The 14312-nt window shown below is 45.5% G+C and overlaps 5 non-coding genes and 2 pseudogenes across 5 annotated transcripts; all 7 read left to right on the plus strand.

Annotated features, from left to right (window-relative positions):
* The first annotated feature begins 105 nt into the window (after window positions 1-105).
* Window positions 106-296, plus strand: LOC130318663 (U2 spliceosomal RNA). Its single transcript, XR_008865145.1, has one exon. It is a non-coding gene; the product is annotated as a U2 spliceosomal RNA (small nuclear RNA).
* A 2090-nt stretch (window positions 297-2386) lies between these two features.
* LOC130318675 (U2 spliceosomal RNA) lies at window positions 2387-2577 on the plus strand. The gene has a single exon (XR_008865155.1). It is a non-coding gene; the product is annotated as a U2 spliceosomal RNA (small nuclear RNA).
* A 2091-nt stretch (window positions 2578-4668) lies between these two features.
* LOC130318683 (U2 spliceosomal RNA) lies at window positions 4669-4859 on the plus strand. The gene has a single exon (XR_008865158.1). It is a non-coding gene; the product is annotated as a U2 spliceosomal RNA (small nuclear RNA).
* Window positions 4860-6950: 2091 nt separating this feature from the next.
* On the plus strand, window positions 6951-7141 carry LOC130318684 (U2 spliceosomal RNA). The gene has a single exon (XR_008865159.1). It is a non-coding gene; the product is annotated as a U2 spliceosomal RNA (small nuclear RNA).
* Window positions 7142-9233: 2092 nt separating this feature from the next.
* Window positions 9234-9424, plus strand: LOC130318685 (U2 spliceosomal RNA). Its single transcript, XR_008865160.1, has one exon. It is a non-coding gene; the product is annotated as a U2 spliceosomal RNA (small nuclear RNA).
* A 2087-nt stretch (window positions 9425-11511) lies between these two features.
* On the plus strand, window positions 11512-11648 carry LOC130318682 (U2 spliceosomal RNA; annotated as a pseudogene).
* A 1454-nt stretch (window positions 11649-13102) lies between these two features.
* LOC130318674 (U2 spliceosomal RNA) lies at window positions 13103-13273 on the plus strand (annotated as a pseudogene).
* Window positions 13274-14312: the final 1039 nt, after the last annotated feature.

Here is a 14312-nt window from a genome sequence, read left to right on the forward strand (position 1 = left end):
CCCCAGCCCAGAGTGTGCATGGAAAATTGTCTGGCAGCCTCCCTGACAGCAAGCAGTGATAGTGCCCATGAAGGGCACCTTGTTGGGCCCGCCCCTTTCACGGTTATCGCTTCTCGGCCTTTTGGCTAAGATCAAGTGTAGTATCTGTTCTTATCAGTTTAATATCTGATACGTCCCCTATCTGGGGACCATATATTAAATGGATTTTTGAGAACGGGGGCCGATTTCGAAGCTTGCTTCCGTCGCCCTATGCATTGACCCGATATGGCAGTATCTTCGGGTACAGTGCACCACCCCCTTACAGGGTTAAAAAGAAAGATTCCTACTTTCATTGCTACCTGCTTGCTGGCTAGCCAGCTAGCCAGCCCTGTGGGCCTTGCTGCTGCTGCAGCCAAAAAACAAAAGGTGGTGCTGCTGCTGCTTCTGCTGCTTCTGCTTCTGCTTGTGTCTGGCCGCTGTTGGAGCGTCCAGGCACAGGACTTCTGCTGCTGCTGACTAAATGGCCTCCTTAATTGGATCATTTGAGTAGCCAGCACACCTGTGCAGGTAGGGCATGACATGATAGGCAGCTGCCTTGATAGCGGGTGGGTGCTGAATGTTCCTAATTGACAAAATAAGATTAATGCTTATGAAGAAATATAAAATCTCATCCCTTCCCCAATATCGCGCCACACCCCTACCCCTTAATTCCCTGGTTGAACTTGATGGACATATGTCTTTTTTCGACCGTACTAACTATGTAACTATGTAACATAACATGGGGGGGGGGAAAGGGGGTCTCCTGGCTGTTCACACAGGTGTGTCATTGCTGTACATTGACCATGCATTGCTTCTGTGGTATTGCAAAGGCAAAGACAAATGCTTCCAGCCATCCATTGCACTAATGGATTGGTCATCAGCTGGCTGTCTATGTCCCGCATCAATATAGACCAAAGTACAGAGGGTTAGGCTATGCTATTGTGCACCTACCTGATGCATCAGAAGGTGCGAGGCCCTTGCTAAATTCTGTGCACAGACTTTGAGATCTATACTTTAGACTGTATCTAAACCTGCTCCAACATGGACTGACATTCTGGCCTACTTTCAGCCGATGCGACTTGTCTGTCGCTGAACAGTCGCTTTTTATGTATTCAGCACCTATGTATAATGTTGTAAAAATGCTCTAGAAGCTAAAGTCGCAGAAATGTCACACATATTTGGCCTGCAACTTTCTGTGCGACAAATTCAGACAGGAAAAATCAGTATAAATCCTTAGAAAATTATCCCCCAGTGTCTCCATCTGCTGGCGGTATTGAATAAGCATTGCTGCACTGATGGGGTATGCATTAGACGAAAAAAAAAGAAGAAAAAGAAGAATAATACGCCCAGAAAAGAGGCGAAAAGGAGAAAAACGTAAAAAAACGTGAAAAAAAAGTAAGAGGAAGAGAAGGGAAAAAAGGTGGAAATGGGTTTAAAAGTGATTTCGGCGGAGAAAATATATATATATATATATATATATATATATATATATATACGCGCACACACACACATATATATAAACGTATTCTCCGTTGAGATATTGCAGCCGCTGCTGTGTCCAGGCCCAGGAGCCTTAGCACTGTGCTGTGATGTCACTCAATACCACTGACATCACTAGGTGTAAACAACATCTCTCCTTTGCTGTGTATGTGACTATGGAGCTGTTTGGTGATGTCGTCTATTATGGCCTTCATAGAAGCAACAGGAGATTGTTGCATCCATCTAGAACCCTCAGAACTACAGTGCTATGATGTCACTCACTTCCACAGGCCTTGCAGAGTGTAAACAACAACAACCCAGCTTTGTTGTGTATGTAACCATAGGGATTTGTGATGTCACCTAGAACCTTCACAGCAGCGACAGCTTTATGAGGAGCATCAGCACTGCTCTGCCTGAGCAGAACCATCACCGCCATAGGTTGTCAAATAACCCGGGTTTAACCCACACGGGTAAGTCCAATGGGGTGCAGGCATGTCCTCTATGCTTACAGCTTCCCGTGGGTGTTGGTTTGATACCGTTTGGGGACAGCCAAGGAGGCATCTGCAGGCAACAAAGGTAGGTGTGTGCTTGTGTGTGTGTTTCCTATGCAGATCCTAAGCCCAGTGTCACATGCAAGTAGGAGGAGTAAGAAGGGTTCCTGGCAAATCCGGGTTATGGATTGCATTTAAAAAGGCCCCGTGGGAGTGCAATGGGCCCCTGTCTTGCTGCTTAGCAATAATGGTATGGGTTTAGGTTCTGCTGTGTGTACTGGTGGTTGACTGCCCCCCAGCCCAGAGTGTGCATGGAAAATTGTCTGGCAGCCTCCCTGACAGCAAGCAGTGATAGTGCCCATGAAGGGCACCTTGTTGGGCCCGCCCCTTTCACGGTTATCGCTTCTCGGCCTTTTGGCTAAGATCAAGTGTAGTATCTGTTCTTATCAGTTTAATATCTGATACGTCCCCTATCTGGGGACCATATATTAAATGGATTTTTGAGAACGGGGGCCGATTTCGAAGCTTGCTTCCGTCGCCCTATGCATTGACCCGATATGGCAGTATCTTCGGGTACAGTGCACCACCCCCTTACAGGGTTAAAAAGAAAGATTCCTACTTTCATTGCTACCTGCTTGCTGGCTAGCCAGCTAGCCAGCCCTGTGGGCCTTGCTGCTGCTGCAGCCAAAAAACAAAAGGTGGTGCTGCTGCTGCTTCTGCTGCTTCTGCTTCTGCTTGTGTCTGGCCGCTGTTGGAGCGTCCAGGCACAGGACTTCTGCTGCTGCTGACTAAATGGCCTCCTTAATTGGATCATTTGAGTAGCCAGCACACCTGTGCAGGTAGGGCATGACATGATAGGCAGCTGCCTTGATAGCGGGTGGGTGCTGAATGTTCCTAATTGACAAAATAAGATTAATGCTTATGAAGAAATATAAAATCTCATCCCTTCCCCAATATCGCGCCACACCCCTACCCCTTAATTCCCTGGTTGAACTTGATGGACATATGTCTTTTTTCGACCGTACTAACTATGTAACTATGTAACATAACATGGGGGGGGGGGGGGGGTCTCCTGGCTGTTCACACAGGTGTGTCATTGCTGTACATTGACCATGCATTGCTTCTGTGGTATTGCAAAGGCAAAGACAAATGCTTCCAGCCATCCATTGCACTAATGGATTGGTCATCAGCTGGCTGTCTATGTCCCGCATCAATATAGACCAAAGTACAGAGGGTTAGGCTATGCTATTGTGCACCTACCTGATGCATCAGAAGGTGCGAGGCCCTTGCTAAATTCTGTGCACAGACTTTGAGATCTATACTTTAGACTGTATCTAAACCTGCTCCAACATGGACTGACATTCTGGCCTACTTTCAGCCGATGCGACTTGTCTGTCGCTGAACAGTCGCTTTTTATGTATTCAGCACCTATGTATAATGTTGTAAAAATGCTCTAGAAGCTAAAGTCGCAGAAATGTCACACATATTTGGCCTGCAACTTTCTGTGCGACAAATTCAGACAGGAAAAATCAGTATAAATCCTTAGAAAATTATCCCCCAGTGTCTCCATCTGCTGGCGGTATTGAATAAGCATTGCTGCACTGATGGGGTATGCATTAGACAAAAAAAAAGAAGAAAAAGAAGAATAATACGCCCAGAAAAGAGGCGAAAAGGAGAAAAACGTAAAAAAACGTGAAAAAAAAGTAAGAGGAAGAGAAGGGAAAAAAAGGTGGAAATGGGTTTAAAAGTGATTTCGGCGGAGAAATATATATATATATATATATATATATATATATATATATATATACGCGCACACACACACATATATATAAACGTATTCTCCGTTGAGATATTGCAGCCGCTGCTGTGTCCAGGCCCAGGAGCCTTAGCACTGTGCTGTGATGTCACTCAATACCACTGACATCACTAGGTGTAAACAACATCTCTCCTTTGCTGTGTATGTGACTATGGAGCTGTTTGGTGATGTCGTCTATTATGGCCTTCATAGAAGCAACAGGAGATTGTTGCATCCATCTAGAACCCTCAGAACTACAGTGCTATGATGTCACTCACTTCCACAGGCCTTGCAGAGTGTAAACAACAACAACCCAGCTTTGTTGTGTATGTAACCATAGGGATTTGTGATGTCACCTAGAACCTTCACAGCAGCGACAGCTTTATGAGGAGCATCAGCACTGCTCTGCCTGAGCAGAACCATCACCGCCATAGGTTGTCAAATAACCCGGGTTTAACCCACACAGGTAAGTCCAATGGGGTGCAGGCATGTCCTCTATGCTTACAGCTTCCCGTGGGTGTTGGTTTGATACCGTTTGGGGACAGCCAAGGAGGCATCTGCAGGCAACAAAGGTAGGTGTGTGCTTGTGTGTGTGTTTCCTATGCAGATCCTAAGCCCAGTGTCACATGCAAGTAGGAGGAGTAAGAAGGGTTCCTGGCAAATCCGGGTTATGGATTGCATTTAAAAAGGCCCCGTGGGAGTGCAATGGGCCCCTGTCTTGCTGCTTAGCAATAATGGTATGGGTTTAGGTTCTGCTGTGTGTACTGGTGGTTGACTGCCCCCCAGCCCAGAGTGTGCATGGAAAATTGTCTGGCAGCCTCCCTGACAGCAAGCAGTGATAGTGCCCATGAAGGGCACCTTGTTGGGCCCGCCCCTTTCACGGTTATCGCTTCTCGGCCTTTTGGCTAAGATCAAGTGTAGTATCTGTTCTTATCAGTTTAATATCTGATACGTCCCCTATCTGGGGACCATATATTAAATGGATTTTTGAGAACGGGGGCCGATTTCGAAGCTTGCTTCCGTCGCCCTATGCATTGACCCGATATGGCAGTATCTTCGGGTACAGTGCACCACCCCCTTACAGGGTTAAAAAGAAAGATTCCTACTTTCATTGCTACCTGCTTGCTGGCTAGCCAGCTAGCCAGCCCTGTGGGCCTTGCTGCTGCTGCAGCCAAAAAACAAAAGGTGGTGCTGCTGCTGCTTCTGCTGCTTCTGCTTCTGCTTGTGTCTGGCCGCTGTTGGAGCGTCCAGGCACAGGACTTCTGCTGCTGCTGACTAAATGGCCTCCTTAATTGGATCATTTGAGTAGCCAGCACACCTGTGCAGGTAGGGCATGACATGATAGGCAGCTGCCTTGATAGCGGGTGGGTGCTGAATGTTCCTAATTGACAAAATAAGATTAATGCTTATGAAGAAATATAAAATCTCATCCCTTCCCCAATATCGCGCCACACCCCTACCCCTTAATTCCCTGGTTGAACTTGATGGACATATGTCTTTTTTCGACCGTACTAACTATGTAACTATGTAACATAACATGGGGGGGGGGTCTCCTGGCTGTTCACACAGGTGTGTCATTGCTGTACATTGACCATGCATTGCTTCTGTGGTATTGCAAAGGCAAAGACAAATGCTTCCAGCCATCCATTGCACTAATGGATTGGTCATCAGCTGGCTGTCTATGTCCCGCATCAATATAGACCAAAGTACAGAGGGTTAGGCTATGCTATTGTGCACCTACCTGATGCATCAGAAGGTGCGAGGCCCTTGCTAAATTCTGTGCACAGACTTTGAGATCTATACTTTAGACTGTATCTAAACCTGCTCCAACATGGACTGACATTCTGGCCTACTTTCAGCCGATGCGACTTGTCTGTCGCTGAACAGTCGCTTTTTATGTATTCAGCACCTATGTATAATGTTGTAAAAATGCTCTAGAAGCTAAAGTCGCAGAAATGTCACACATATTTGGCCTGCAACTTTCTGTGCGACAAATTCAGACAGGAAAAATCAGTATAAATCCTTAGAAAATTATCCCCCAGTGTCTCCATCTGCTGGCGGTATTGAATAAGCATTGCTGCACTGATGGGGTATGCATTAGACGAAAAAAAAAGAAGAAAAAGAAGAATAATACGCCCAGAAAAGAGGCGAAAAGGAGAAAAACGTAAAAAAACGTGAAAAAAAAGTAAGAGGAAGAGAAGGGAAAAAAGGTGGAAATGGGTTTAAAAGTGATTTCGGCGGAGAAATATATATATATATATATATATATATATATATATATATATATATATATACGCGCACACACACACATATATATAAACGTATTCTCCGTTGAGATATTGCAGCCGCTGCTGTGTCCAGGCCCAGGAGCCTTAGCACTGTGCTGTGATGTCACTCAATACCACTGACATCACTAGGTGTAAACAACATCTCTCCTTTGCTGTGTATGTGACTATGGAGCTGTTTGGTGATGTCGTCTATTATGGCCTTCATAGAAGCAACAGGAGATTGTTGCATCCATCTAGAACCCTCAGAACTACAGTGCTATGATGTCACTCACTTCCACAGGCCTTGCAGAGTGTAAACAACAACAACCCAGCTTTGTTGTGTATGTAACCATAGGGATTTGTGATGTCACCTAGAACCTTCACAGCAGCGACAGCTTTATGAGGAGCATCAGCACTGCTCTGCCTGAGCAGAACCATCACCGCCATAGGTTGTCAAATAACCCGGGTTTAACCCACACAGGTAAGTCCAATGGGGTGCAGGCATGTCCTCTATGCTTACAGCTTCCCGTGGGTGTTGGTTTGATACCGTTTGGGGACAGCCAAGGAGGCATCTGCAGGCAACAAAGGTAGGTGTGTGCTTGTGTGTGTGTTTCCTATGCAGATCCTAAGCCCAGTGTCACATGCAAGTAGGAGGAGTAAGAAGGGTTCCTGGCAAATCCGGGTTATGGATTGCATTTAAAAAGGCCCCGTGGGAGTGCAATGGGCCCCTGTCTTGCTGCTTAGCAATAATGGTATGGGTTTAGGTTCTGCTGTGTGTACTGGTGGTTGACTGCCCCCCAGCCCAGAGTGTGCATGGAAAATTGTCTGGCAGCCTCCCTGACAGCAAGCAGTGATAGTGCCCATGAAGGGCACCTTGTTGGGCCCGCCCCTTTCACGGTTATCGCTTCTCGGCCTTTTGGCTAAGATCAAGTGTAGTATCTGTTCTTATCAGTTTAATATCTGATACGTCCCCTATCTGGGGACCATATATTAAATGGATTTTTGAGAACGGGGGCCGATTTCGAAGCTTGCTTCCGTCGCCCTATGCATTGACCCGATATGGCAGTATCTTCGGGTACAGTGCACCACCCCCTTACAGGGTTAAAAAGAAAGATTCCTACTTTCATTGCTACCTGCTTGCTGGCTAGCCAGCTAGCCAGCCCTGTGGGCCTTGCTGCTGCTGCAGCCAAAAAACAAAAGGTGGTGCTGCTGCTGCTTCTGCTGCTTCTGCTTCTGCTTGTGTCTGGCCGCTGTTGGAGCGTCCAGGCACAGGACTTCTGCTGCTGCTGACTAAATGGCCTCCTTAATTGGATCATTTGAGTAGCCAGCACACCTGTGCAGGTAGGGCATGACATGATAGGCAGCTGCCTTGATAGCGGGTGGGTGCTGAATGTTCCTAATTGACAAAATAAGATTAATGCTTATGAAGAAATATAAAATCTCATCCCTTCCCCAATATCGCGCCACACCCCTACCCCTTAATTCCCTGGTTGAACTTGATGGACATATGTCTTTTTTCGACCGTACTAACTATGTAACTATGTAACATAACATGGGGGGGGGGGGGGGTCTCCTGGCTGTTCACACAGGTGTGTCATTGCTGTACATTGACCATGCATTGCTTCTGTGGTATTGCAAAGGCAAAGACAAATGCTTCCAGCCATCCATTGCACTAATGAATTGGTCATCAGCTGGCTGTCTATGTCCCGCATCAATATAGACCAAAGTACAGAGGGTTAGGCTATGCTATTGTGCACCTACCTGATGCATCAGAAGGTGCGAGGCCCTTGCTAAATTCTGTGCACAGACTTTGAGATCTATACTTTAGACTGTATCTAAACCTGCTCCAACATGGACTGACATTCTGGCCTACTTTCAGCCGATGCGACTTGTCTGTCGCTGAACAGTCGCTTTTTATGTATTCAGCACCTATGTATAATGTTGTAAAAATGCTCTAGAAGCTAAAGTCGCAGAAATGTCACACATATTTGGCCTGCAACTTTCTGTGCGACAAATTCAGACAGGAAAAATCAGTATAAATCCTTAGAAAATTATCCCCCAGTGTCTCCATCTGCTGGCGGTATTGAATAAGCATTGCTGCACTGATGGGGTATGCATTAGACGAAAAAAAAGAAGAAAAAGAAGAATAATACGCCCAGAAAAGAGGCGAAAAGGAGAAAAACGTAAAAAAACGTGAAAAAAAAGTAAGAGGAAGAGAAGGGAAAAAAAGGTGGAAATTGGTTTAAAAGTGATTTCGGCGGAGAAATATATATATATATATATATATATATATATATATATATATATACGCGCACACACACACACATATATATAAGCGTATTCTCCGTTGAGATATTGCAGCCGCTGCTGTGTCCAGGCCCAGGAGCCTTAGCACTGTGCTGTGATGTCACTCAATACCACTGACATCACTAGGTGTAAACAACATCTCTCCTTTGCTGTGTATGTGACTATGGAGCTGTTTGGTGATGTCGTCTATTATGGCCTTCATAGAAGCAACAGGAGATTGTTGCATCCATCTAGAACCCTCAGAACTACAGTGCTATGATGTCACTCACTTCCACAGGCCTTGCAGAGTGTAAACAACAACAACCCAGCTTTGTTGTGTATGTAACCATAGGGATTTGTGATGTCACCTAGAACCTTCACAGCAGCGACAGCTTTATGAGGAGCATCAGCACTGCTCTGCCTGAGCAGAACCATCACCGCCATAGGTTGTCAAATAACCCGGGTTTAACCCACACAGGTAAGTCCAATGGGGTGAAGGCATGTCCTCTATGCTTACAGCTTCCCGTGGGTGTTGGTTTGATACCGTTTGGGGACAGCCAAGGAGGCATCTGCAGGCAACAAAGGTAGGTGTGTGCTTGTGTGTGTGTTTCCTATGCAGATCCTAAGCCCAGTGTCACATGCAAGTAGGAGGAGTAAGAAGGGTTCCTGGCAAATCCGGGTTATGGATTGCATTTAAAAAGGCCCCGTGGGAGTGCAATGGGCCCCTGTCTTGCTGCTTAGCAATAATGGTATGGGTTTAGGTTCTGCTGTGTGTACTGGTGGTTGACTGCCCCCCAGCCCAGAGTGTGCATGGAAAATTGTCTGGCAGCCTCCCTGACAGCAAGCAGTGATAGTGCCCATGAAGGGCACCTTGTTGGGCCCGCCCCTTTCACGGTTATCGCTTCTCGGCCTTTTGGCTAAGATCAAGTGTAGTATCTGTTCTTATCAGTTTAATATCTGATACGTCCCCTATCTGGGGACCATATATTAAATGGATTTTTGAGAACGGGGGCCGATTTCGAAGCTTGCTTCCGTCGCCCTATGCATTGACCCGATATGGCAGTATCTTCGGGTACAGTGCACCACCCCCTTACAGGGTTAAAAAGAAAGATTCCTACTTTCATTGCTACCTGCTTGCTGGCTAGCCAGCTAGCCAGCCCTGTGGGCCTTGCTGCTGCTGCAGCCAAAAAACAAAAGGTGGTGCTGCTGCTGCTTCTGCTGCTTCTGCTTCTGCTTGTGTCTGGCCGCTGTTGGAGCGTCCAGGCACAGGACTTCTGCTGCTGCTGACTAAATGGCCTCCTTAATTGGATCATTTGAGTAGCCAGCACACCTGTGCAGGTAGGGCATGACATGATAGGCAGCTGCCTTGATAGCGGGTGGGTGCTGAATGTTCCTAATTGACAAAATAAGATTAATGCTTATGAAGAAATATAAAATCTCATCCCTTCCCCAATATCGCGCCACACCCCTACCCCTTAATTCCCTGGTTGAACTTGATGGACATATGTCTTTTTTCGACCGTACTAACTATGTAACTATGTAACATAACATGGGGGGGGGGGGGGTCTCCTGGCTGTTCACACAGGTGTGTCATTGCTGTACATTGACCATGCATTGCTTCTGTGGTATTGCAAAGGCAAAGACAAATGCTTCCAGCCATCCATTGCACTAATGGATTGGTCATCAGCTGGCTGTCTATGTCCCGCATCAATATAGACCAAAGTACAGAGGGTTAGGCTATGCTATTGTGCACCTACCTGATGCATCAGAAGGTGCGAGGCCCTTGCTAAATTCTGTGCACAGACTTTGAGATCTATACTTTAGACTGTATCTAAACCTGCTCCAACATGGACTGACATTCTGGCCTACTTTCAGCCGATGCGACTTGTCTGTCGCTGAACAGTCGCTTTTTATGTATTCAGCACCTATGTATAATGTTGTAAAAATGCTCTAGAAGCTAAAGTCGCAGAAATGTCACACATATTTGGCCTGCAACTTTCTGTGCGACAAATTCAGACAGGAAAAATCAGTATAAATCCTTAGAAAATTATCCCCCAGTGTCTCCATCTGCTGGCGGTATTGAATAAGCATTGCTGCACTGATGGGGTATGCATTAGACGAAAAAAAAGAAGAAAAAGAAGAATAATACGCCCAGAAAAGAGGCGAAAAGGAGAAAAACGTAAAAAAACGTGAAAAAAAAGTAAGAGGAAGAGAAGGGAAAAAAAGGTGGAAATGGGTTTAAAAGTGATTTCGGCGGAGAAATATATATATATATATATATATATATATATATATATATATACGCGCACACACACACATATATATAAACGTATTCTCCGTTGAGATATTGCAGCCGCTGCTGTGTCCAGGCCCAGGAGCCTTAGCACTGTGCTGTGATGTCACTCAATACCACTGACATCACTAGGTGTAAACAACATCTCTCCTTTGCTGTGTATGTGACTATGGAGCTGTTTGGTGATGTCGTCTATTATGGCCTTCATAGAAGCAACAGGAGATTGTTGCATCCATCTAGAACCCTCAGAACTACAGTGCTATGATGTCACTCACTTCCACAGGCCTTGCAGAGTGTAAACAACAACAACCCAGCTTTGTTGTGTATGTAACCATAGGGATTTGTGATGTCACCTAGAACCTTCACAGCAGCGACAGCTTTATGAGGAGCATCAGCACTGCTCTGCCTGAGCAGAACCATCACCGCCATAGGTTGTCAAATAACCCGGGTTTAACCCACACAGGTAAGTCCAATGGGGTGCAGGCATGTCCTCTATGCTTACAGCTTCCCGTGGGTGTTGGTTTGATACCGTTTGGGGACAGCCAAGGAGGCATCTGCAGGCAACAAAGGTAGGTGTGTGCTTGTGTGTGTGTTTCCTATGCAGATCCTAAGCCCAGTGTCACATGCAAGTAGGAGGAGTAAGAAGGGTTCCTGGCAAATCCGGGTTATGGATTGCATTTAAAAAGGCCCCGTGGGAGTGCAATGGGCCCCTGTCTTGCTGCTTAGCAATAATGGTATGGGTTTAGGTTCTGCTGTGTGTACTGGTGGTTGACTGCCCCCCAGCCCAGAGTGTGCATGGAAAATTGTCTGGCAGCCTCCCTGACAGCAAGCAGTGATAGTGCCCATGAAGGGCACCTTGTTGGGCCCGCCCCTTTCACGGTTATCGCTTCTCGGCCTTTTGGCTAAGATCAAGTGTAGTATCTGCTCACTTGGTCTGGTCAGAGGGTGTCTGGGGTACCCGGCTCCTTGGCCTGGGGGGATCGTCCTTCTTAACGGAGGGACTTCACCCCCCTGCTGCTATTAGGGAGCCGGCTTAGTCCCCAGACAACGGGAGGCGATCACCCTTCACTGCCCACTCTTTGGTGGGGGAGTGTTTTTCTGTCCCTGCCTGGACACGCCTATTGAAGATGGAAGAGATCATGGACACCTCTCAATCTGCTGGAGAGGAGGTTCCTTTTTTTGGGAAGATCAAGAATGGGGTCCGGATCCTGCTGAAAGACCTTGAGAAGAAAAAAAGAGGACTTTCCTTTGTAATGGAGGAAATTCTTTTTGGAGTTTTGGAAATTGCAAAGTCACAAATCCTTTCCATGTTGGAATTTCCAAAGAAAGGGTGCTTTGATGTTATTTTGGTTTCCGAAGAGGATTATGATTTATTTTGGAAGAAATTTGAGACAATCAAGTCTGATCCAGTGTGGGAGGGCGTGGAAGTCATTCCCCACTTTCCCAGGAGAGAAAGAATTTTAACGGTGAGGATGTATAGTCCTTACGTCCCTGAGGAGGATATTATAATTCTTTTGACCCAATTTTGTGAGGAAATTGCGCCACTTGGGAAAATTTATAATCAGTATGGAGTCTGGACAACAAAGTGGAGATTTAAAGTAAAGTTCAAGGAAGACGCAGATGGAAGAGTTCTTTATCCCCCTGCCCGTTTTAAAATAGGGGTTATCAATGGAGATATGTTTTTTGCAGGTATGCAGAATTTCTGTAGAAAATGCAAGAAATATGGCCATTTAAAGGAAGAGTGCACCTCAATGTGGTGCCAAAAATGCCAAAAAGAAGGTCATGAAATTGAATCCTGTAGCCAAAAAAGTAAATGTAATTTATGTAACAAAATTGGTCACATGTATGTGAACTGTCCAAAGAGGAAGAAGAAAAGAGAAGAAGAAGTTTCTGAACAAGAGCCAGAAATTAAAAGATCTGTGGTAACCCAAGAGCCAAAAATTGTTGGAAAAGAGATGATAGTAGAAGAAAAGAACATTGGAGAGCATAAGAGTAAAAAGAAAAATGAAGAGCCGGTGAGAAATTTAAGAGGATATTCAGGGTCTTTCCAAACTATTTTGGAGAGAGCTCCAGATGAGGAAAGAGAATTGTTCTTACAGGACCTGGATAATCTATTATCCACCTTTAAAGCCCAGTTGCCTGCAGTAAGAAACAAAGTTTATGATTCTTTTCGCCTTGACGTGGATCGATTTATGGTAACTTATAAAATACCGGCCTGGTTGGCCATCCCAGTAAAAAGGGAAATGGAAAAAGGAAGCTTAAGCTATGGTTTAATTGATTACTTGGCAGTTTACGCCCGGAGAAAGGGAATGAATTTGTTATAATTTTGGAATGTTTATTATTTTTATTGTTGTTATAATATTTTATTTCAATTTGTATTTTTTATTTTAGGAATAAATAAAACTGTTACCTGATGATGAACAAAACAATCGAGTCCATATAAGATCTTGGAGCTCTGATTGAGTTCTGAGGGCTAACTTAAAAAAAAAAATCTGTTCTTATCAGTTTAATATCTGATACGTCCCCTATCTGGGGACCATATATTAAATGGATTTTTGGGAACGGGGGCCGATTTCGAAGCTTGCTTCCGTCGCCCTATGCATTGACCCGATATGGCAGTATCTTCGGGTACAGTGCACCACCCCCTTACAGGGTTAAAAAGAAAGATTCCTACTTTCATTGCTACCTGCTTGCTGGCTAGCCAGCTAGCCAGCCCTGTGGGCCTTGCTGCTGCTGCAGCCAAAAAACAAAAGGTGGTGCTGCTGCTGCTTCTGCTGCTTCTGCTTCTGCTTGTGTCTGGCCGCTGTTGGAGCGTCCAGGCACAGGACTTCTGCTGCTGCTGACTAAATGGCCTCCTTAATTGGATCATTTGAGTAGCCAGCACACCTGTGCAGGTAGGGCATGACATGATAGGCAGCTGCCTTGATAGCGGGTGGGTGCTGAATGTTCCTAATTGACAAAATAAGATTAATGCTTATGAAGAAATATAAAATCTCATCCCTTCCCCAATATCGCGCCACACCCCTACCCCTTAATTCCCTGGTTGAACTTGATGGACATATGTCTTTTTTCGACCGTACTAACTATGTAACTATGTAACATAACATGGGGGGGGGGGGGGGTCTCCTGGCTGTTCACACAGGTGTGTCATTGCTGTACATTGACCATGCATTGCTTCTGTGGTATTGCAAAGGCAAAGACAAATGCTTCCAGCCATCCATTGCACTAATGGATTGGTCATCAGCTGGCTGTCTATGTCCCGCATCAATATAGACCAAAGTACAGAGGGTTAGGCTATGCTATTGTGCACCTACCTGATGCATCAGAAGGTGCGAGGCCCTTGCTAAATTCTGTGCACAGACTTTGAGATCTATACTTTAGACTGTATCTAAACCTGCTCCAACATGGACTGACATTCTGGCCTACTTTCAGCCGATGCGACTTGTCTGTCGCTGAACAGTCGCTTTTTATGTATTCAGCACCTATGTATAATGTTGTAAAAATGCTCTAGAAGCTAAAGTCGCAGAAATGTCACACATATTTGGCCTGCAACTTTCTGTGCGACAAATTCAGACAGGAAAAATCAGTATAAATCCTTAGAAAATTATCCCCCAGTGTCTCCATCTGCTGGCGGTATTGAATAAGCATTGCTGCACTGATGGGGTATGCATTAGACGAAAAAA

This window comes from Hyla sarda, unplaced genomic scaffold, assembly GCF_029499605.1.
Source record: "Hyla sarda isolate aHylSar1 unplaced genomic scaffold, aHylSar1.hap1 scaffold_2066, whole genome shotgun sequence".
NCBI lineage: Eukaryota > Metazoa > Chordata > Amphibia > Anura > Hylidae > Hyla > Hyla sarda.